The sequence below is a fragment of the Lissotriton vulgaris genome, chromosome 2_1, assembly GCF_964263255.1.
Source record: "Lissotriton vulgaris chromosome 2_1, aLisVul1.2, whole genome shotgun sequence".
NCBI classification, from domain to species: domain Eukaryota; kingdom Metazoa; phylum Chordata; class Amphibia; order Caudata; family Salamandridae; genus Lissotriton; species Lissotriton vulgaris.
In genome coordinates, this window is record NC_141687.1 from 779,871,179 (window position 1) to 779,893,731 (window position 22,553).

General features: G+C 43.2%; 1 long non-coding RNA gene across 1 annotated transcript in view; it reads left to right on the forward strand.

The window, feature by feature from the left end:
- The window catches only part of LOC147731153 (uncharacterized), a 117,553-nt gene that overhangs the window by 81,593 nt on the left and 13,407 nt on the right, over window positions 1-22,553 (forward strand). The window contains exons 4-5 of the long non-coding RNA XR_015308620.1: window positions 1,784-1,944; window positions 9,436-9,585. This is a non-coding gene — a long non-coding RNA (uncharacterized LOC147731153). The remainder of the gene's footprint in view (window positions 1-1,783; window positions 1,945-9,435; window positions 9,586-22,553) is intronic.

Consider the following 22,553-nt stretch of genomic DNA (forward strand, 5'->3'; position numbering starts at 1 on the left):
CTATGGTAAGCATTAGCCTCACAGAGATATATTACCCTCCAAACCATCTGAACACCTTTGAAAAGTACCTGCTTGAATTACTACTCCCTCTGGCATCTCTATGGGAGTATTAGCAACGTGTTTGAAGATTGCAGCCTCTGGTACAATGACCCAACAGTTAATGTGGTTAATAGACAACGAGCCGTCACTCAAGAACAACATTTCTGTGCAGTCTAAATCAACAAATGAGGTACTATTCTGTGTGTCCTCATGCCTTGCAATGAAATACAACACAAGCTGATTATCAATTGTTGTACAGGGAGGTGTAGGAATGGTGGAAGAATGATTGCTTGGTGTTGTGTTGTGATGTGTCTGTGATGCCTAGGCTGACTGTGCGTGCTGTAGAATGGTGACTGAAGAGCAGTGCGAAGGTGAAGATATGTTTAATGTCTGGCTTGGTGTGTTGGGTGAAGACTGGCAGTTAATTAAAGGAGGCGGCTGATGGAAATGGCAATATTGGCCTGTGTCTGTAACTGAGGGCCTAACGGCAAATAATGAACATACCCCTGAGAGGCTCCAGACTCTTGTGTGAAGACCCTGTAATCCAACTACAACAGTGCCACAGGCATTAAAGCACATTTGCCTGTGGCACTCTCCCTTACTCAACAAAAGAATCCATTTAATGTTCTTGGGCTTATATTTGTTTTTATTCTAACTGCGTCTTTCTAATATTTCAATGGTTCATTGTAATTAAACAGCACTAAACAGTCCACTTAAATAAGTAGCATGCTTTAAATGTATTTAAAAGCATTGTTATAAAGAAACATGTATATATAAATATACATGCTTTAACTTACTACAAATGTAAAATAAATAATGACAAATGTATTACATGTGTTTGTAAGTGTGACGGTGAGGATTTGAGTATGGTTGAGTTAGGGTTGTGTTTCGGAGAAAGGAATGAGGTTACATTGGGATTCAGGGTTGATTCGGTTTAGGAATCTTGGAGAAGAGGACTCAAGGTCCTAAACCGAATCAACCAATGATGTTTGGGGCAAGGTTAGGGCTGGATGATGGGTGACATTTTATTGAAGGGAAAAGGTGTCAAGTTCAACATTTATCACTAAATATTTGTAGTTTACAGAGTAATTAAAGATTAACCTATGGTTTGGCACAACATTGTAATTGCTATATTTTTGATTTCTACATTTTGTACGGGATTTCTTTGTACATGTAATCTTTTAAATGGACTTAACATGTATGCAAAGTACTGACGTAGATGTCACCCCCCTGAATTATTTCCGTGTTAAAATGTGTTGCTTAGTGAGCTGTCCATGACCTCTACACCCATTTGTAATGTATTCTTGAACTGTCTCTAGTAACTGATTAATTCCAGTTTACAGCTATAAATACTCCAAAAAAGGCACATTCTAGTAGTGTAAATGTAAAATATACACTAACACTTTTAAACCTCGTTTGACACCAATTGCTGTTTTAATGTTGCAATTAATGATACAAATACTTTTTGTGTAGCGTTTCATACCACCTATCTTTCATTTCTAAGAGCTATACACCACACTCCACTTGTTTTCCTAGTTGAATGATATTTCCTGCAATTTTACCACATCAGTTTAGCTCAATAAATAATTCCACAGCCCAAATGGCAGCAAGGGGATCAAGTAAATATCATTGGCATATAATCAACTGGAATTTAGTCCCACTGGATATTTCAAATTAATAGATAAAAATGTAATTGCAGCATCAACTTTATTAACTAACAGTCTCTTTGCATTTTATTTCATAGCAATTGTTTACACGTTTGAAGCAGATACAGAAAGGAGGAGCCTTGGATTACCATCCCGAGTTCTGTTTACAGATCGCCCCACTTAAGCAAAGTTGACTGGAACCCTTTCTCTGGCTGGGCAGAACACAGAGAAATGTGCGACTGCCCGTCTTCATCTGCAGGTGGGGGGGAGAGCTTCAGAAAGATTTTATCTGGACTGTAGTAATGTGAAATTGTCTGTCGCTCTCTAGTAAATTTCTTGTAAAGTACGTATAAACTCGCTGGCTGTTCGCATATCTTCTTGCTAGAGCTGATTCTGTCAGAACCTCACGAGGCAAGGTAATGCTGCAGTCTACGGACGTTATTTGGTGGGAGTGTCAAATTGCTTCAAAATGCTAGTAGAAACCCCTCAATAAGTGAATAGAGAAATGGCAAAATTCTGTTTTGCTTCAACTTATGACCAGTCCTTTTACCAGTCCAGGTAATATGGAAAGAAAGTCATTAGTCACTTGCAATCATTGTTCTACTTTTACAGAAGATATCCTAATTTCCTGACACACATTTGCCACAGCCCCCTGCCTTTTGTCACAAACTGAAAGTAAGAGGACAAGCTGGTGACCCTCTCCAGATGATCCTTTTTCTTTGACTGGTCTATGGGCACTCTCAGCATTATGCATGTAACTTTATTCAATCTTTGTCTCACATGAAGGAACCTCCACTGCATAACTACTCATGATCATAAGAAAACTGCTCCGCATTTTTCACCGCAAGGAGTATCCTTCCATAAGACACCTCTTTCCTACATATAATAGAAGAATCTGCCTGAAAGTGCTCCCCCTGTTTCTAGTGTCGATGTGAACAAGGTTGGTTACGCCTTCCCACCCACAAAACCTATCCTGTTTTTTCATTTCTAGAAAGTTATCTCTGTAGAAACATTTGCCTATAACCATCAATAACAGCCGTTCTACTGTAGTGTTGTCTTGGAAAATACTATAGTTCATGTTTCTAATTGATATAAGAAATACATCGTATTGACTCTTTAAAGATGTGCATTTGGAGGTTGAAATATTTTAATTAAATTGTACCATGGTTGAAGGATCTAGGATAATGAGTGATAAAGGAATACCAAGTGTAAGTGATAGGAACATTGTAAGTCAGCTCAAAATGTATGGCCTATGTAGGAAACTGGGTTTATGTTGTGGTAACCTACACACATACACTTTTAGGATGGTATTTGATACAATTTTGACAGAAGTGTACCGGGTTCCTGCTAACCAGATCCCCAGTACCAGTGTTCTTTCCCTAAAACTGTACAATTATTTCCCCCAATTAGCAAGACCTTTAGCACCCTCTAAGTCCTTAGTAAATAGTACCCCTGGTACCTGTGGCCTGAGGTAGTGAAGAGGGTCCCTAAGGTCAGCAGCACAAACTAGGCCACACTAAGGGCCCACTCCCCAAGCACATGCAAGGCTGCCATTGCAGGCTGCATGTCTTGGTGCAGACAAATGTGAAAACACAACATGTCACACATCCCTGTGTGCCATGTCCCCTAACACTGCATGTAATATTTGCAAGTCACCCCTACAGCAAGCCTGACAGCCCTAAGGCAGGGTGCTCAATATTGCATGTGAGGGCATACCTGCATGAGCAGATATGTTCCAGTGCTGTCAGCCCTATTACTGCCAGTACAAGTGACCAAGCTATTTTAAAACATGTGCTGACACTGGTGAAAACGAGTTACCCTGCTACATGAAAGCTTCACTGAAGATTGGGATGTATGGTATCAAACCTCTCATATTGACAAACCAACACTAATTCCGGTGATAGATTTACCAATGCATGCACCCTGAATACATACCAGGCTCTGGTGTGCTTCCTTACTGGTTTCTGCCAGCCTGCCTCCTGAAACACTGTTCTAACCTCCTAGGGTGAGCGTCTCTGGTCTCGGGAGGCCCAGAACAAAAGTATGTCCTGGGAGAATGACTTGAATATTAGCTGCTCCAGGCCGGCAAGCTTTAAAGAGCTGCTGCCTTTGAAATGTGAGTCTGACTCCTCTCACACGAGAGAAAGCCATACCCCTTTTTCCAGGACCTCCTTGAACCTGGACGGGTGGGAAAATTAGCTAGTCAGGTAAATGTGCCACCTCCAGGGTAGTACCACTCCTAAGGTGGGATACACTGAGGTGGACATGATTTTTCAGAGGTAGCCATCTTTTGACGGCATACTTGGGAATTCTGGGTCAGGGTTATGCCCACTTCCCACAGGAAATCCCATTGGCTACTACCCAACTCTCCCCTAAGACCCATAAATTCAGTATTTATGGCAGTCCCTGACACCAGAGAAGCAGATCCTGACATACATAAGAAGAGAAAGGACACTGAAGAGCCGCAAAAGCAAAATGGAAAGAAGTAGCAGCTGATCTGGTACCAACCCTGCCGGCCTGTCTGCACCCCTTGTCGAAAACTGCACCAAATTAGGCTATTCCTGCAGCTGTTGACCCTAGAAAGCCTGCCTTCGATAAAGACCCAAGACCTCCAGTGAACAGCGGACCTGTTCTCCTGCATCCTGCAGGAACTACGTAGCAAAGACTCTGAACCGCCAATACCCGACACCTGAAGCAACCACTGCACCTGTAGCCCCTGGCCCAAGTTGAAGTGGGACCATGGTGTTAACAAGGTCCCTAAGCCCTCCAGAGCTCAACTCCATTGTGGTTTGACCCCTGTGGACTCCTTGGCGCAACGAGCAGCCTCTACATGCAGGCCTCCTCAACTGCTACTGCTTCTGGTTAGAAAACCGATACCTAAAGTCACCTATGTGTCTGGCATCCCAGGGTCTTGGAGAAGAGGACTCCAGGTGTCTCTACGTTACCGAGCATCGCAAGACTTGAACTCCCCCTGTTGGTTCAACCAGACTGGCCTTCCAGCCAGATCCTGCAACCTCTAATTGCTGTGACTTCTCTCCATAGAATCCTATTGGGCTTCCGGTGCTATTTTTCACCCTGCACCTGTCCACCCTTGTGCTGCTTGTGGTGTGCTGCTGGTGCTGCCTTGCACCTTGCCCACCACTCACCTTAACTCCTGGAGATTAGTCCCGTAATTTGCGTACTGTACCTGTTTGCAGAACCTTTTTGTCCTTCCATAGGATGAGATTGCAGAACTCAAAAATGCACTTTTTGAACTGAAATATATAAAGATACTTGCTATTTTGATAAATTGGTGTGGATCACCTTCTTTAGTCGTGTATGTCATTTATTGATCATTGTGTCTATTTGCAGATGTCTTGGTCTCCTCTGTGTTAAGCCTAAGGTTGCTCAACCACACTACCCCTAATAGCGCCTCGAGGTTGGTAGCGCAAGCCCCTGTCCACTTATTAGGGAACCCCTGTACTCTTTACACGGTATGTCAGATTTATATATTGTATAAAGAGCTAGATTCCTACATCCTAATGAAGGCATGTGGGTTGCATCCTTATTGCAATCAATGTTAAATTTTATGGGGTGGAGCTGAAGTGAAACCAAAGCTGTCGACGTTTCGACCCCTTGAAAATGGCAGGTACTAATTATTCCCTTGCGGCGGGGTCTTCATCAGGATGGAGGACGGGGCAGGACACCCAGCGGTCGCTTGTCTTGGGTGGAGATGGAAGAGAGGCCAAACGCTCTCGATGGGAGGGAATTCAGGATCTCAATTCGTGGCAACAAAACGACCCTCAATATCGAGTTCAGCTCGCGAAAAGGTTCAAGGTCCGCCCAAGAAGGTCGGGCACCTTGCGGTGAGAACCGCCGCGGCGTAGATCGCCGTGATGCAATACACCGTCAGAAGTGAGTAGAATTATTCCATCCAGGTATAGACCTTCAATGTGGAGTTCAGGTTGCGAAAGAGTTCAGGAACCGCCCGGGGGGTCGGGCACCTCGCAGTGAGAACCGCTATGGCGTATATCTCAATTCGTGGCAACAAAACGACCCTCCATATGGAGTCCAGGTCACGAAAAGGTTCAAGGTCCGCCCGAGAAGGTTGGGCACCTCGCGGTGAGAACCGCCGTGGCGTAGATCGTCGTGATGTATTACAACGTCAGAAAGGGGTAGAATTAATCCATCCAGGTACGAAGCGTGGATGGATTAATTCTATCCCCTTCTGACGTTGTATTGCATCACGACGATCTACGCCGCGGCGGTTCTCACCGCGAGGTGCCCGACCTTCTCGGGCGGACCTTGAACCTTTTCGCGACCTGAACTCCATACTGAGGTTCGTTTTTGTTGCCACGAATTGAGATCCTGAATTCCCTCCCATCTAGAGCGTTTGGCCTCTCTTCCATCTCCACCCAAGACAAGCCACCGCTGGGTGTCCTGCCCCGTCCCCCGTCCTGATGAAGACCCCGCCGCAAGGGAATAATTAGTACCTGCCATTTTCGAGGGGTCGAAACGTCGACAGCTTTGGTTTCACTTCAGCTCCACCCCATAAAATTTAACATTGATTGTAATAAGTGGAGCATGATGTTTTGATTAAGAATTATTTGAACTGATAGTCGGTTTGTCTGTATTTTGACTATATTCACATAATACATTGAGGCCGTTAGGCCGTGTTATATGTCACTATCCTATACCCACACTTCCCATCACCATACCACTTCCCTCCTTCCCAGGGGCACTTGTAAATATTTAGTAAATTATTTATATATGCATTTTTGTGATATTCAAGATATACCTGAATAAGCTGAATAAACATATCAACACCTACTCCTTGCTAGATGACTGCCAATCGGGATTCAGAGCTCACCACAGCACGGAAACAGCAATCCTTCACATTGTCGATGATGCACTTCAAGCGCTAGATAGAAATCAATCTTGTCTACTCATCCTCCTAGACTTGTCAGCAGAATTTGACACAGTCAATCACGAAAAATTACTGAACAGACTCCATGTTAGGATGGGATTGTCAGGCACGGTACTGAAATGGTTCAAATCATTTTTAAAAAACAGAACTCAGAGATTCCTAGTAAACCAAGCAATATCGCCGTCATGCCCAAACACACTCGAAGTGCCGCAAGGATCCACACTATCTCCTTCTCTGTTTAATTTATACATCGAACCTACCACATGTATGCAGATGACACGCAACTGTACATCAAGATTGCTAGCTTGGAAGACATAACCACAATGAACGATGCCCTCAAACTAGCGATGAAATGGTTAACGAACAATCATCTCAAGCTTAACGCTAACAAAACAGAATTCTTGCTCATCTCACCACATAAAAATCAATCCTTAGTGAAAGAATGGTCCAAAATGATTACAGCTTTAAATTGCATCCCAACCCTAGTGGACGCGGCAAAATCTCTCGGATTCACTCTGAATGAGACCTGGATATGAAAAACGCACATTAACTCCATGGCAAAAAACGCTTGTTTCCACTTGAACTATCTGAGAAAGATGAAATCTTTTTTAACGGAGACAGACCTGAAACTAGCGGTGCATTCGCTGGTTATCTCCAGGATCGAATACGGCTGTACTACACTGGCTGGTCTACCAAGAATTTCAACTGCACCCCTAAAAGCCTGCCTCAATGCAGCGGCAAGGCTTATCACAGGGTCGAGGAAATTTGACCACATAAAACCTCACTTGAAGGCCTTAAATTGGTTACCATATGAAGCCAGAGTACAGATGAAAATGGCTTGTATAACCCATAAAGCGATTCATCACAACACACCTAAATATCTCGCCCACAAAATAGAAATCACAGGAAGAAACAGACTTGTCAGGAATGCCAATTATCTGCTCCTGAAACCTCCTATCTTTAAGAAGAAAAAAACATATGAAAGGACTTTCTCAGGCGTAGCTCCCAGGATTTGGAACTCCCTCCCGGCAAGCATCAGAAAAATTAGAAACACGACAACATTCAAGAAAGAAATAAAGATCTTTCTTATGAACAAGTTCCTCCCATAAACAAGATAATCGAAACCGAAGACTTATCATGGATTTTATGACTATAGGATCTGATTTAACCTAAAAAAAAAAAAAACTCTACCTCAGAATTTTATTAACCTATAAATACTATGTCTAAATCGCCATTTACTAAGTCAGCATGTTTTTCTGCTCTTTGTACACTGCATTTGTATTCTATACCACATGATGTTAAGCGCTCTGATACCCATGGGTCACGTACGTGCTATATAAAACTGTTAATAAATCTATACTACTATTATAAAGGAAGAACTTTGAACCTTTGAGGCGGGTAAACTCCGGAACCACAGCGCCAATCCACACACCGATACATTGTTGTAATCGTCAGGGTGTGCAGATGGACATAGGCTATATAAACGTAATAAATATACGTTATTTAAAAAATTTACCCCAAAAAAAGTAGTCCCTTGGAAGAAGCGCCGGCCGCGACGTGCGTGCCCGACGTGAGGAGTGCGGGGAGGAGCGGCGTCCAGGAGCGCAAGGAGGACCGGCGGACATGGCGTGGGGAGGAGCGGTGATGAGCGGCGGACAGGCGGTGATGAGCGGTGGACAGGCGGTGAGGAGCGGCGGACAGGCGGGGAGGAGCGGTGAGCGGCGGATGAGGTAGGTTATTTATTTATTTATTTAGGTGCAGTGAGCGGCAGAAAAATGAAGCAAAAATGAAAATCGTGAGCAAGAGTAAGCAAACGGAGCATTACAAAAATGAGCCAAACGGTGCATTACAGGAGGAAAAAGTTACGTGTGCAGGTTACAAAAGCATTCATCGTGAACAAGAGGAAGCAAACGGAGCATTACAAAAGTGAGCCAAACGGTGCATTACAGGAGGAAAAAGTTACGTCTGCAGGTTACAAAAGCGTAGAAAGTAAACATAGCGGTATAGGAGGAAAAAGTGACGTGTGCAGGTAGCAAGAGGAAGCAAACGTAGCATTAAAAAAGTACGCCAAACGGTGCATTACAGGAGGAAAAAGGTACGTGTGCAGGTTACAAAAGCGTACAAAGTAAACATAGAGGTGTAATACTGCAATATATGGAGGAAGGCTCCGGGGGACCCACGGACAGCGCCGGGGCGGGCGGGGGCCCTGAAGCCTAATTGCTCCCGGACAACGTCGGGACGGGCTGCTAGTAAATAAATAAATACCTACATTGTGATTAAATAACAATGTATGCGAAATTAATTGTGTCATTATTCTTTGCTACTTTTGTATATATTATGTTTTTGCGTGCTGGGACCCCTTCTCTCAGTACTATAACTATCCAGGTCCCAGTGACTAATAGTGGGTGAACCCTTTTACATGCCCTGCATTGGTGCTAGGCAGCTGATTTTAGCACCAGTGCAGGAAGAAATGCAGGGGTGAGCCGTATTAATGTAAATTTGGTGCATCTCTACATTTGTAAAGTGACGGAGCGTGTCTTTAGCAATTTTGGAGCTAACCCACGCACCGCCACTTGCTTGTAAATATGCCCCACCATATCTGGTTTCTCACAGCAGCTGTTTGTCCTCTCTGGAAAGTCAACTTCTAAACCTTTGCTCGATGTTTAAGCTGGACCACCAGCAAAATGTGTTGCACTCTGTTCTGAAGAGATGTATTGATCTACTAATTTAAATAGAGATGTGCTACATTTATCTTGTACATTAAATGAATCCCATGACATACTCAGTTTTTTCTGATTCTCTGTTATCCATGATAATTATGTGCAAACTTACTGTTGTTTTTAGGAAAATATTAAGAGTAAACTACGACCCATTCCTGTATCTGTTTCTGTGGAAATCCAAAAGTCTGCCCGTTGGGGTAAGAGACAATCAAGTACACTACCAAATCTCACTCCATTTCTCAATTCCAATGAACCAAACACCATCAATTCAGAGGTAGGTCACTATGGGGTTTCAAACTTTAAGTTCTTTTTTTTTTTTTTTTTCTGGGTGTTGTTTTACGGAACCATCAAGGTGGATAGCACTCAGTTCCAATCCTCCAATTCATGCACCTCAGCTGGGCCTGTGCTGAATTTTGATCTGTTGCCCGGAGGTCTGCCTTTACTAATAATGTTAATAGACCCCTGCCTCTCGCACCGCTAAAGGAGGAGCACTCTCCTTTCCGAGATGTAAAATTTGACCATGACATATACATTTTCTTCTCTTCACCAGAATTTCTTCCCGATGCCTTTCAATAAAGATTCCGACATTTTCCAGTTGTACTGCTTCTTTACTTAAGTGCAAAGAAGAGAAAAATGTAAAGTTAAAAGTGCATTGTTATTTAATTTTAAATGTTTCATTGTTTGTGTGTGTGTATATATATATATATATATATATATATATATATATATATATATATATATAATATACTATAAAATGAGTGTTTATAGTATATAATGTAAATTTCAAAACTTTTAAGATTCACAAGAAAGGGGCAATCAAGGCAATAGCTTTTGAACATTTATTAACACAAGATGCCTTTTGTTCAAATAAAAAGAACACTGACTGCCTTCAACTGGCCACGGTCTTGGCCAAGACCATCCTTATATATGAGTACATTTGGCAGATCTGGTAAAGTCTGAGGCAGGCAGAAGTGAAATGGTAGCTTTTGCATGATTTCTTGAAAGAAACGATATTTTCTGCTGACATTCTTGACCTGTCATGACAAGTGAGGTGCACCTGCTAGCCCATTCCTCCGTCTTTAAAAATTAAGAAATGGATAAGTAGATGCCAAAATAATATACAGGAAAAAAAAGGAACACGATCAGACAAAAATGCAGGTTGAACAAATCTTCATCATAAAAGTATCATCTTATTCAATAATTGCACACTATTTAGAACTAATATCCCAAAACATGGAAATGACGAGATGGATAGTTATAAGATATGATAATAATCACAGATCCAAGATAGTTATATTTAAGCATGGGCGGATTTTGCGGATCCACGATCCACGAATTTGCGGATTTCCGGATTTGCGGATCCGCAAAAGCCACGAATTTGCGGATTTTGCGGATTTGTTAATGGGGGGGTCTTCTGTGTGAGTTCAAGTGCCTCTTGTGTGTATAAATGGTCAGAGACCGATCAGAGACCGATCAGAGCAGCAGATGAAGAGAAAGAAGCTTTCATCAAAAGGGAGGGAAGAGGAATTGTAGTCCATTCAGTTCCCCTTAGGAAGTCATTAATTAATCAACAGTGGGAATGGACACTAGTCTCTACAATAACCATTGGTTATTCTTTGACAACCCTCATAGACGCTGACACAATCGGTTGTTGAAAACGTGCGGTATATCTTTTCGTCCGCCCCTTAGTCAAGCGTCAGGGCATAGTCATTGGGTTGTCAAAATAACGTGCTGTATGCCTGCCTCACCTTTTCAGCTAGCCAGACCAGTATTGATTTCCTCAATCTGACCATCTTCGCAGATAATGGGAAACTTGAGACAAAAACTTATACTAAACCTACGGCCAAGAATAGCCTTTTGTCTTATTATAGCTACCATCCTCGCCCACTCAGAGACAACCTTCCATGTAGCCAATTCCTCCGGCATAAGCGCAATTGTAGTAAAGAACATGATTACAAAGAACAAGCTACAGTCCTGAGTAAAAAGCTACGAGCAAGAGACTACACGCTCCAAGTGATTGCAAAATGTAAAAAGAGAGCAAAGAATCAACCTCGGGAATGCTTACTCCAACTGCATGAAAAGGAACCAATAAAAGACCTGGTTACTTGTGTCACCACCTATTGCCCTGCCAGCTATGAAGTACAAAAGTTGATAAGAAAAAACTGGAAAGAGTGGGATAGTGGGGGCAAGATGGCGTCCGAGTCGGACGTGTGAGTTTGTTGCTCCTGCCGGACCCCATAGAGATAAGGCAATGCGGCGAGAAGACTGAAAACTGAAAGTCTGAAATTTTCTTAATACTTAGTTAAAAAACCTCTGTTACTGCTGCACTGGATACTAAGGATGATACAGGGAGTAGTATTTACCTGGGCGTGGCAGCGGTTTTTTCAGCAGCTTGGACAGCGAGTACACGGCGCTCGGTTACTGCCCCTGATCGGATATCAAACTCTGCGCACCTGGTGGAAGGTTGTTTCCCGCTTGAAGCAGGACAGAGCGGCTGTCGATATCACGGTGCTCGGGGCTGCAGCGTTAAGTGCAGGGAGAGGTGCTGCTATTAGACTGGCTGAAATGCGGCTGAAGGGAAGGAGAGCGCGAGGTCAGGGCGCCACAGCTGAAGTGGTTAACGGAGCTGAAGTGGCGGGGAAAACGCCAGAAGCCATGGCGGTGAATACGGCTGAAAATGACATTGCTGGAGTAACTCCCGCCCCCCCGCCTCCCACAGTGAGTACGAGCAGTGCAGCGCTAGAGAAATCAAAGGGGAGAGAGGGGGAGTTTAGTGTGCGGAGAAAGATACCAGGAATGTTCACCGCTTTGAAAATGAAAGCGGTGGATACAATTGTTTCAAAAGACTTAAATGACTCTAATGTTCCACAAACAGCTGTTGTAGAAGCGGAGGATCCGACGACCGGGTCTGGGGAAAAAGCATCTGACTTCAGCCAGGCTCAGAGTTTAACAGCGGTAGCTTTGGGAAGCGAGAAAGGGTCTGTGACAGATTCTAATACAGATTCTAATACACTTGTTAGCGCTGGTGCAGACTTGAACATAACAGAAACGGCCGCACAAATACAGGCTCAATTACAAGGACAAGTACAAATGAATAAAGGGCTCCTATGTGAAGTGATACATGAGAAAGCAGGCAGTGTTGAGGTGACTTGTCCAATGGCTGGAGACACTGATTCTGCAGATTTTTTTTCTCTATCAGAGCATTCTATGTCTTCATCTGAAAGCCTGGTTGAACTGTATGCAACTCGCATGAGTATGGAGGATGAGGGCCCGGACGATGAGATAGAAGAAGAACCTGGTTGTAGTCTTCACAGTAGCCCGGAGGAGAATATGGATAAAGAGTCCACTGGCGCAAGCACTGTTCGGAGGCTCAGATTGGACAAAAATGATAAAGAGCTTTATTTAGAAGGCACAGCTAACAGAAATAAAGATGGGGAATGCTCTGAGGATATTTCATTAGATCTGATATATCAAACCATGATGCTACATAGGGAAGAGAATCGAGAAGACAGTATGAAGGTTCAAAACTCTTGTAAGAAACTACAAAACTCGGTCAGGAGGCTGGCCAAGTCACATAATGAGTTTGTTACTAGAGCAACTGAAGCTGAAGCGCGTATATCCTCATTGGAAGATGAGATGGGCCAACAGCGGAAAACTATTGAAACACATCTAGCGACTAAAGAAGATATCAATTGGAAACTTACAGACATTGAAAATAGAGCCCGCAGAAACAATCTAAGATTTTTGCAAATTGAAGAAGGAAAAGAAGGCTCTGACACACGAGGATTTATAGTTTCATTGTTAAAAGCTGCTATGCCACAGACTGAGAGATGGGATTGGGACAGGGAGGTTGAAAGGGCCCATCGATTTCCATTCAGGGCGAATCTTAGAGATAAAAAACCTCGGGCAATTCTAGTGGCGTTTAATAGCTTTCAAGCTAGGGAGGAGATTTTTTTAAGGGCTCGCCCTGATAAAAAATGTAAAGGTCTCGATTGTGAATTCTTTGTTAGGCCTGATTTGTGCAAGCAGTCTGTTGAATTACGATGGCAGTTCAGACAACTTATAGTTCAGTTTCAAGGCAAAGGTGCGCAGGTGTATTTGATGTTTCCTGCAAAACTCAAGGTTATACACAAAGAGCGCACCAGATTTTTTACCACTGAGTCTGCCGCCAAGGAATTTTTGCTTTCAATTTGATGTTGGGCTGTGAGATGCAAAGTGTCTAAATAACTTTGGTAGTTTTGGGTTATTCTATTGGCAGTGTCACTGGCAGTATTGATTTGTAGCTTACTAGACAAATGTATAAATAATGTGGATTTTTTGGGGGTTTTCTCGCCGGCAGTATTGACTTGCAGTTTAATCATAGGTTTGTGAATACTCTGTTGGGGGGCGGCAGGGGAGGGGGGACACACTTTTCATCACAGGACCATTGGTCCTAAAGCCTCAGTGAAGGGGGGGCGGGACGGAGGGGTGGGGGGCAAGAGAGAGGGGGGGCTCTCTTGGGGGGGTAAAGGCACGGGTGGGTGTGATTAAAAGGGGGAAAAAATTTGGAACACGACTCGTGAGTGCTGTAAAAATAAACACAAGATACAATGAACAGAAATTGGACTCAAACATGTTATTATATAATTTTTCTTTTGTACAAAGTTTGGTTAAACCACCTTGGATAAGACGCTTGAAGTTAATATGGCGGGAATCTGCTTAAGGATTTGCTCTCTGAATGTGTCCGGTTTGAATAACGTAACAAAAAGACATAAAGTGGCAGCGGAGTTAAAATATATACAACCTGATGTGGCTTGTATACAAGAGACGCATATTCCATGGAGTAAGAGGGACCTCTTGAAGGATCTAGGCTATAGAGTTGTATCCGTCTCCAAACAATCGAGTATGATACGTGGGGTGGCTATTTTGGTTAGAGACACCTCAGTTACTGTTGGGCGCAAGTTGGAAGACAAGAAAGGGCGCTGGGTCATTGCTGAGTTAAAGTTTGGAAATAGACAGGTCACGTTAGTTTCGGTATATGGGGCAAATCTGGATGACCCCGAGCCTTTGATAGAGATCAATCTGGAGCTTGTTAACTTTCAACACCCGATAGTGATCTGTGGTGATATCAATATTAATCTGAGCACTAGCGTATTAGGAGATCCACAAACAATATATAAGGGTCGCAAGCCTAAGGTTTATATTGCCCTTAAGGATTTATTACAAGATCATGGGTTGAAGGATACTTGGGGGGTGCTAAGAAATAAGGATTCTGGATATACATTCTATTCTTATCCACACAAGAAATTAGTAAGATTAGATTATTTTTTTCTACCCCGAAACTTGATGGAAGGCACGAATATTAGAACTTACCCCCGAATCTCTTCGGACCATTCCCCATTAGTGGTAGATATACATCATTTACCCAAAAGGAAGATACAAGCTAGTTTCTCATATGATCGCAAACTGGGCGTAAATATTGAATTTATTACACACATGCAGGGTTGGATCCAAACCTTTTTCAATGAAAATCGTGGCACGGCTAGCATCCCTGTGGTATGGGACACATTTAAAGCAGGGTTTAGGGGAGAATGTATTAATTTTGCATTTGGCCAGCGCAAGAAATTAAAAAGGGAACTGGATATGTTATATGAAGTGCTGAGAAATGCTGAGATTTCTTTAACCAGAAAAATTGCTTTGGGTAATGTTGATTTGGCGGAAGAGGAGAATGGGGTTATTAAAGCCAGGTCTAATATCTTGGCATTTTGGGATAAAGAAATTGCTAGAAAGTTTTTAACCTCCAAAATGACAAGTCATGAATTTGGTGAAAGAATAGGCCGGATTTTGGCGACAAAGATCCGAATGAAACATTCCGCTGAATATATAAAGGCAATGGAAGACTCTCATGGCAATATATATTACGATCAAGAAAGCATATTGGGAATTTTCCAAACTTATTATGCACAACTGTATGCGAGGGAAGACATTATAGCGCCTGACGATCAATGGTATGATAGGATGTTCACAGATTTGAAAATATTAGACCCTGGTATAGCCGATGAACTTGACCAACCGATAACTTTGGGGGAAGTGGAAATTGCAGTGAATAGTTTAGCATTGGGTAAAGCTGCAGGGCCCGATAGGTTGCCCGCTGAAATGTATAAACGCTTTATGCACAATATTAAGGATGAGCTACACCGGGTAATTTTAGCTGCTCAAGGTGGCAATCCCCCTGCTACATGGGCCGAAGCAACAATTGTAGTATTCTGTAAAAAAGATAAACCTACTGATAGGGTAGGGTCTTATAGACCTATATCCCTGTTGAATGTGGACAATAAGATCTACTCAAAGATATTGGCTATTCGACTGTCCGGGGTAGTGTCATCTTTAGTGTCCAGATATCAACACAGGTTTATTCCTAAAAGGAGCACTACTGAACACATCAACAAAGTTATTACCCTGTTTGATTTGGCTGCGGTTAACAAAAAAAAATTCGCGCTTTTTCTATTAGACGCGGAAAAAGCGTTTGATCGGGTGGCATGGGAGTATTTATGGACCCTAATAGAAAAAATGGGTTTTGGTCAGAGATATGTTAAGGCCATCAAAACACTCTATCTCCAACCCAAAGCTAGGATATCCACTTTGGGCGGACTCTCCGATGTGATTAATATTACAAGAGGGACCCGTCAAGGCTGCCCATGCTCCCCCTTTTATTTGCATTATATATTAATCCTTTTATTGAGTTACTAAGCCAGAATAGGTTGATCCCCCCCTTTATAGTTGCTGAGTTCTCTTTTTCTGTATTCGCATATGCGGACGGCATAGCAGTTGTGACGGATAACCCGGAAACTGCCAGCTTGGAAATTGAGAAGCTAGCCAAAGAATTCGGCAGGATAACAGGATATAAACTTAATGCTTCTAAAACACAAATACTTTGTTCCAGTGCCATAACTTGGGGGGATGAAAGGGTGGTTGATGAAGTTACATACTTAGGAATACGTATTAAAACGGACATGGATGAGTTGGTTAATGCTAACTGGAGTAATGTTTTCCATAAAATCAAAACCTCCTTGGAGAAATGGGAGCGGCTATATTTGACTATTATTGGTAGGACTAATGTCATCAAAATGAATGTTCTCCCGAAAATTCTTTATTTATTCCGATCAATACCCCTGGATTTTCCGAAACCTAAATTACAGGCGTTACAATCTCTTTGCGGTAAATTCATTTGGAGTCCCGGAAAACCCAGCCGGGCAATGAAACACCTTACCTTATCAATTGAAAGGGGCGGAATGGGGGTACCTGATTTTTTCTTGTAATATGTAGTATGTTTTTTGTTAAAAATGAGATTTTTGTTATTAAGAGATGCTAAGGAGGACATGCATAACTATCCCTCTATATTTGAGATATTGATGGGGTCACAAACCAAACAAGTGTTTTTTAATGAAATAGATGCCAATTATTACAAAAGGACACGATTCAAGGTTCTTATAGGTGCTCATAAAGTCTGGAAATGGGTGGCCCGGCTCATTGATGTACGGAAAGTCTCATACTATACTCCATATTGTTTGGTTAGTTTTCTACCCATGATATTCTCGGATGGAGTGGCACGGAAACTGCAAAAAAAAGGGGTATACAGGTTGGGAGATTTTTTTTCGAGTGCAGGAGAGTGCAAATCGTTCTCAGAAATGAGTGAAGAATTTGGGTTGACCAGGGATTTTTTCTTTAAGTTCTTACAGATACGAGATTATTTTAATAGACACAAAATTTCTTTAAGGGAGCATAAAATCGTAGAAGGTATAACACTACAAGTTAAGATAGGGGTTCTCTATCACATGTTTTTGGAAGAAAAAACTGATGATTTGGATAAAGTACAAGGAAAATGGAGGGAACTACTGGGAGACAATGATATTGAAGTGGGAAATCTGATTTTGATGTCTAAAGATGTACTGGTGTCCGCTAACTTAAAAGCGCAGTTTTTTAAAAGCCTCTTTGATTTATATTATACACCGGTTCGAATGCTAAAGTGGGGAAGAGGTCATGATGGCAAATGTTTTCGCAGTAAAATGGATAATGCAGACTGTATACATATTTTTTTCTCTTGCCCTATATTAGGGAGATTCATTCAAGATATTGAAAAGTTTGTATCTATTATCCTAAAGGTTAATCTAAAAATTACTCCTTCAATGATGATTTTAGGAAAGATTCCTGAGGATGGCCAAAATAAGGAAATCATTGGTTGTCGACAGTTTATTTTTGTTATAATGACGGTCGCTAGATTATGTATTGCGGCAGAATGGCTTCAAGAAAAACCTCCATTATTCCAACAATGGCAAGCTCGATTATATAAATTGTATAAGTTAGAGTGGAGTCTGTTTTCGTTATCTGAATCAAGAAGGAAAAAAAGATTGGGATTGAAAATTTGGGGTGCTTTTTCTGATTTTTATGAGACTTAAGTATTAATAATGATGTGGCTATAGTTATGTGTATCTCCCATTGTGTAGCCTTACCCTTTTCTTATTTGTAAGTTGTATTTGAGTATGTGCGCTTGTGTTTTTCATTTCTCCAAGGTTGGAAAATTCGTTTTGAATTATAAATTATGTATTCTGTGACGGTTATCTTGTGTATCTTGTATGTTCATGTTTTTTTTTTTTCTTTTTTGACATGTTCCAATAAAAAAATTAAACATTTTTAAAAAACTGGAAAATAATAACGTCAGGCGTGTATGATTGGCCAAAACCAAGATTCGCCAACAAAAGAACAAAGAATCTGAAAGATGTCTTGGTGCACACTCGACCAAAGAAGAAAAACTTCACGACACCTACCATCAGGAACATCAACATGGCTCCAGTCATAGGGCATTTCCCCTGTGGTACCTGTGGCGTGTGCAAATTCACTAAAACCACCAAAATATTACAGTTGACTGATGACTTAATTTGGACCCAAAGATCCCACACGAATTGCAACTCCATCCATGTGGTGTATATGGTCACATGCCCTTGCCATCTCAAATATATTGGCATGACCTGCAGAAAAGCTAAAATCCGCATAGGTGAACACAGAAGTAATGTGAGACTGAAGAAAAATACCACCAAACTCAGCACACACTTTTTGGAAGCTGGGCACACATGCGACGAACTGAGCTGGACAATACTCGAGATGCTCCATGATAAGAATCAAAATGCTGAACAGATCCTTTTTGAAAAGGAACAGCGATGGGTAAATCGCCTTAAAACCCATGTATCGGGATTGAATGATAATATTCCCTGGCATCAGTTTTCTTAATCTGTTCTCAAAAAACAATGACAGGAGGAGGAGCCAAGATGGCGACCTGAGCAGACGCGCAGCCTTCGGCTCCGCCGGCCCCGGAATCCCGCACCACAATCCTGACTGCTCCGCTCACCAGTTTTCGTCCCAAAAGGTGCGGGTAACGGAGCTGATGCCACCGGTGTTCCGCCGACCTCTCCACCCGCCCGGATTCGAAAGTTACGGACCGATTTGCCCCGGCCCGGGAACCAGCTTGCTCCGCAGAGCACCGCGGACCTCACGTCCACTGCACAGCCGGTCCGCTGCGGGGGTGGTGCGACTGGACGGCGCTTCCTTGCAGGAGCACGGACTTAGCGCTACCTGCCACTTGTGAACGTTGTGCACGCTCTGGGCTGAGCGGTGACGGGGGAAAGAGGTGTCTGCCCGGCGAGTCCTTTGTTCTCAGCCGCCATGCTTTTGCTCCGTTCTCCTCGTCCCTCTGGCCGATGACGGCTAGCCCCGCCAGGCTCTGCTTGCCTCATCACGTAACTACTGACCCACAGGCTTTCCTCCAGATCGGGCGGACTATCGCTAGCCCGGGGACTGCTCCTGCTGCATTACCGCGTCCCGTGAATTCCCCCTTTCCCCCCCCACAGCACCTCGTTGGGGAGAGGACAAGATGGCGATGCCGGCGGCTCGCCACTGTGTGGAAATCTACGCATCCTCCCCACAAAACGGCGAACACATCGATTCAAAGGGGACCGGAGCACATTCTTCCCATGGGCGTGCAAGAACGGGGACACTACAGCCTGAATTCACCCTTGTAGACGTGCTGGCAGCCCTGGGTGAGTTGAGATCGGCGATGAAAAGCACCTATAACGCGCTGGGGGTACGACTCGATGTTTGCGCCCAAGCTTTCAGCCAGGAGCAGGGGAATTGTCTCCCACAAAATTCCGGACTGGCGCAGCTACAGTCTACTGTTACAACATTGCCTCGAAGGGATACAGTGGACGCTACAGTAACCATCGCTGTGGAGGGTAGCGGATTGTTGACATTTAATAGTTCAGTCGTCGCTACAGTGTTTCCCCCCTGCTCCGAGCTTAACTGTGTGCAACTATCTGAGACGATGAGGAATTGGCTACCACGGGCCTGCCCTCCTGTTTCTTCACTAGCATTCTTGTCACGGACTCGGATTGCTCGGATTTGTGACTTTTGCGGCTTGAACACGCCAGAGAGGACTGAGACCGAGGGAAAATCTTTTTCTAGAACCGGACGCCATTCCTTCTTTGTCTATGCACCGCCCTCCTCCTCCGGGCGGCCATTTTCCCTCGTCCTCCTGGATCGCACTGGACTACCACGTAGGAGGGGAGAGAGACCGTGTCCCAGATCGGGCCAGGGCTAGGAGACTTTCTTTGGTTTGATAGCCGGGCGGGTGGGTGGAGGCAAGGTGGACCTTGACTTAGGCCTGATTTTTACGGACTGTTCATTGACTCTCCCTTATTGATCTATTATTGTAGCTTTACTTGATGTTGCTATTGGGGCGGGAAATGCTTATTGGGCCGGCGGAGTCCGCATGCATGTAAAATTGGTCCTCCTCCCGGATTTTCTCTTGTGGGAGTCCAGGGATGGATTTCTGTTCCTACTCCCTATATCACTGGATTATTTTTATTTTCACTTTCCTCTTTTCTTTCTCTCCTTCCTCTTCTCTCTTCTCTTGCTATATTTCGGGTTTATGGGGCGACAGACACTCTGCTAGGGGGGGGGGGGGGTAGGCCATAGCCTCTGCATGTGTGTAGGGTGGGGGGTTATCTTTTGGTTCGAGTTTTTTTCTATGGTGCCTTTCTTTGTTCTTTTATAATTTTTCCTTCTTCTTTGGCCCGTGTTAGGCATATTGGGGGAGGGGTGGCGGCGCAGATGTTAGGGGGTTGTTGAGACAGCTTTCTTGTGATATGACTAATTTGTGGCCCTCCTTTGGTCGGGACTTACATGTTGTGATTCGAACTGCTTGGTACTGATGTTATTTGTCAAGTCCCACCTGCATGGACCTCGTTCTTCTTCTTTTAATTGTTTATGTATGGAGTACTATGACCTGATCTTAATAGTCGCACAAGAAAATTTAAAATTAACCTGTATTGCTCCTGTGCCTAGGTATCGCGGCGCTTCCCGATCTGTATTTTGCATTGCACCTACTGCTAAGCTGCATTACCTTGTCGCCGTATTGTATGCACTAGTGCTACATGAGAGTTCGTGGCCGGCCGGACGGTTGTGGGCCCGTATTTGTACTGATTTTTGTGCACAATAAAGGTTTTCAAAAATTTAAAAAAAAAAAAAAAAAAACAATGACATTTTCCCAAAAAAGAACGTTAGTTTTTTTTAATTTTCCCAAAAAGATTATGTAATATACAGATGTATAATTTCTTTTGACAAAAATTGTTCTACCATCACAGGCTCCACTGATGTCTATTTCTGCGATTCATTTGCGAGTGAATTTTGAGCAGAGCCACCATCTTGAAGTAAGCGCTTTGACCTGGTAGTCCCTTGTTTATTTCTACTTTTTCCACTATAAACAGGAAACTGAACTAAGGCCTCCTCTTCCAGGGGCAGAGTCAGCACAAGCAGCACATGCTTCTGAACACGCGGGTAAGAATGGCGGTTAGGACTTCCTCTATGTACCTTGTGATTTCCTAGTTATGACATTACTCTTATTGAGTCACTTCTGTTAAATACCACCTCTGCTCTCTAACCTTTCAGCAAAGACCGCGTTACTAGCGACTCTTTTGCAACCTGATGTGGAACTTTGAACCACTTACGAAGGTATGTTGTGTAAAAACACTCATAATGTTGCCACGTTACACGCTGTTTTAGACATATGGAAATCCTGTGACTCTCTTCCTTTTTGTTAATTTTAGATAATTTCATCACTGTTTACAAAATCCAACTGACCGATACAATTGTAAATAATTCCAGTATAGCGAACCTCCTGAACTTCCTCCTATTCAGACCCTCCTCCCCAATAGGTGCCCGTAATTAGGTGCGCTTTCATTGAAGAACTAATGTTGTTCGTATCCAGCTCAAAACTTTGAGCCACGCTTGCGTGCTAGGTGCCATTATCCTTTAATTAATGCTTATTAGCAATACCTTGTTTGTTTTACTATTACAGGAATCTCAAATTGAGAACTTCGTACAAACCTTTGAAAACTACACTAATAGTGTGAGTACTTTCTATGTCCTTTTTTTGTGTTTTGTCCTGACGAAAGCTCCATAGACCTTCTGGTTCTAGGTGAGCTGAAACATGTCGACCTGTCTTTAAGAGTTATATGGTAATCCGGTAACTCAATTACTTAATATAACCATTACTTTTTTATCTAACGGTACTCACCTTCTTTGAATAAATATTATTGTTACGGGGAACTACCGTTTTTTACAACTCCTCAAACCCCCCCCTTGTCTTATTCATCACCTCCTGAGATCTGTCCCCCTATCTCTGGACACTTCTACACTAACTGGAGGTTGCCTCGGGTGAGCCAGGCATACAGCACGTTATTTTGACAACCCAATGACTATGCCCTGACGCTTGACTAAGGGGCGGACGAAAAGATATACCGCACGTTTTCAACAACCGATTGTGTCAGCGTCTATGAGGGTTGTCAAAGAATAACCAATGGTTATTGTAGAGACTAGTGTCCATTCCCACTGTTGATTAATTGAAGAGAAAGAAGCTCCTGGTCACAGGAACAGCACGAGGATTGCGCTTGTGAAAGTCAAGGATACAAAGGCCTCTATCCAGCATCACAGCTGATTTTCGACGGTAGATTTGGGAAGAAGGCACACCTGCCCAGCCTCGACGACGCTCGCTCACGATTGTTTTTGGGCTGATGAATGAGTCACTGAATTTGAGCTTCAACTAGTTCCAGCGACCATGTGTGTGTTACTATGCAATCGCCCCGAAGGGCGCAGGGGTCCTTTGAGTGAGCTGTCCGTCATAGTGGGTAAATGGCGGGAAGACGGTGCACAGCC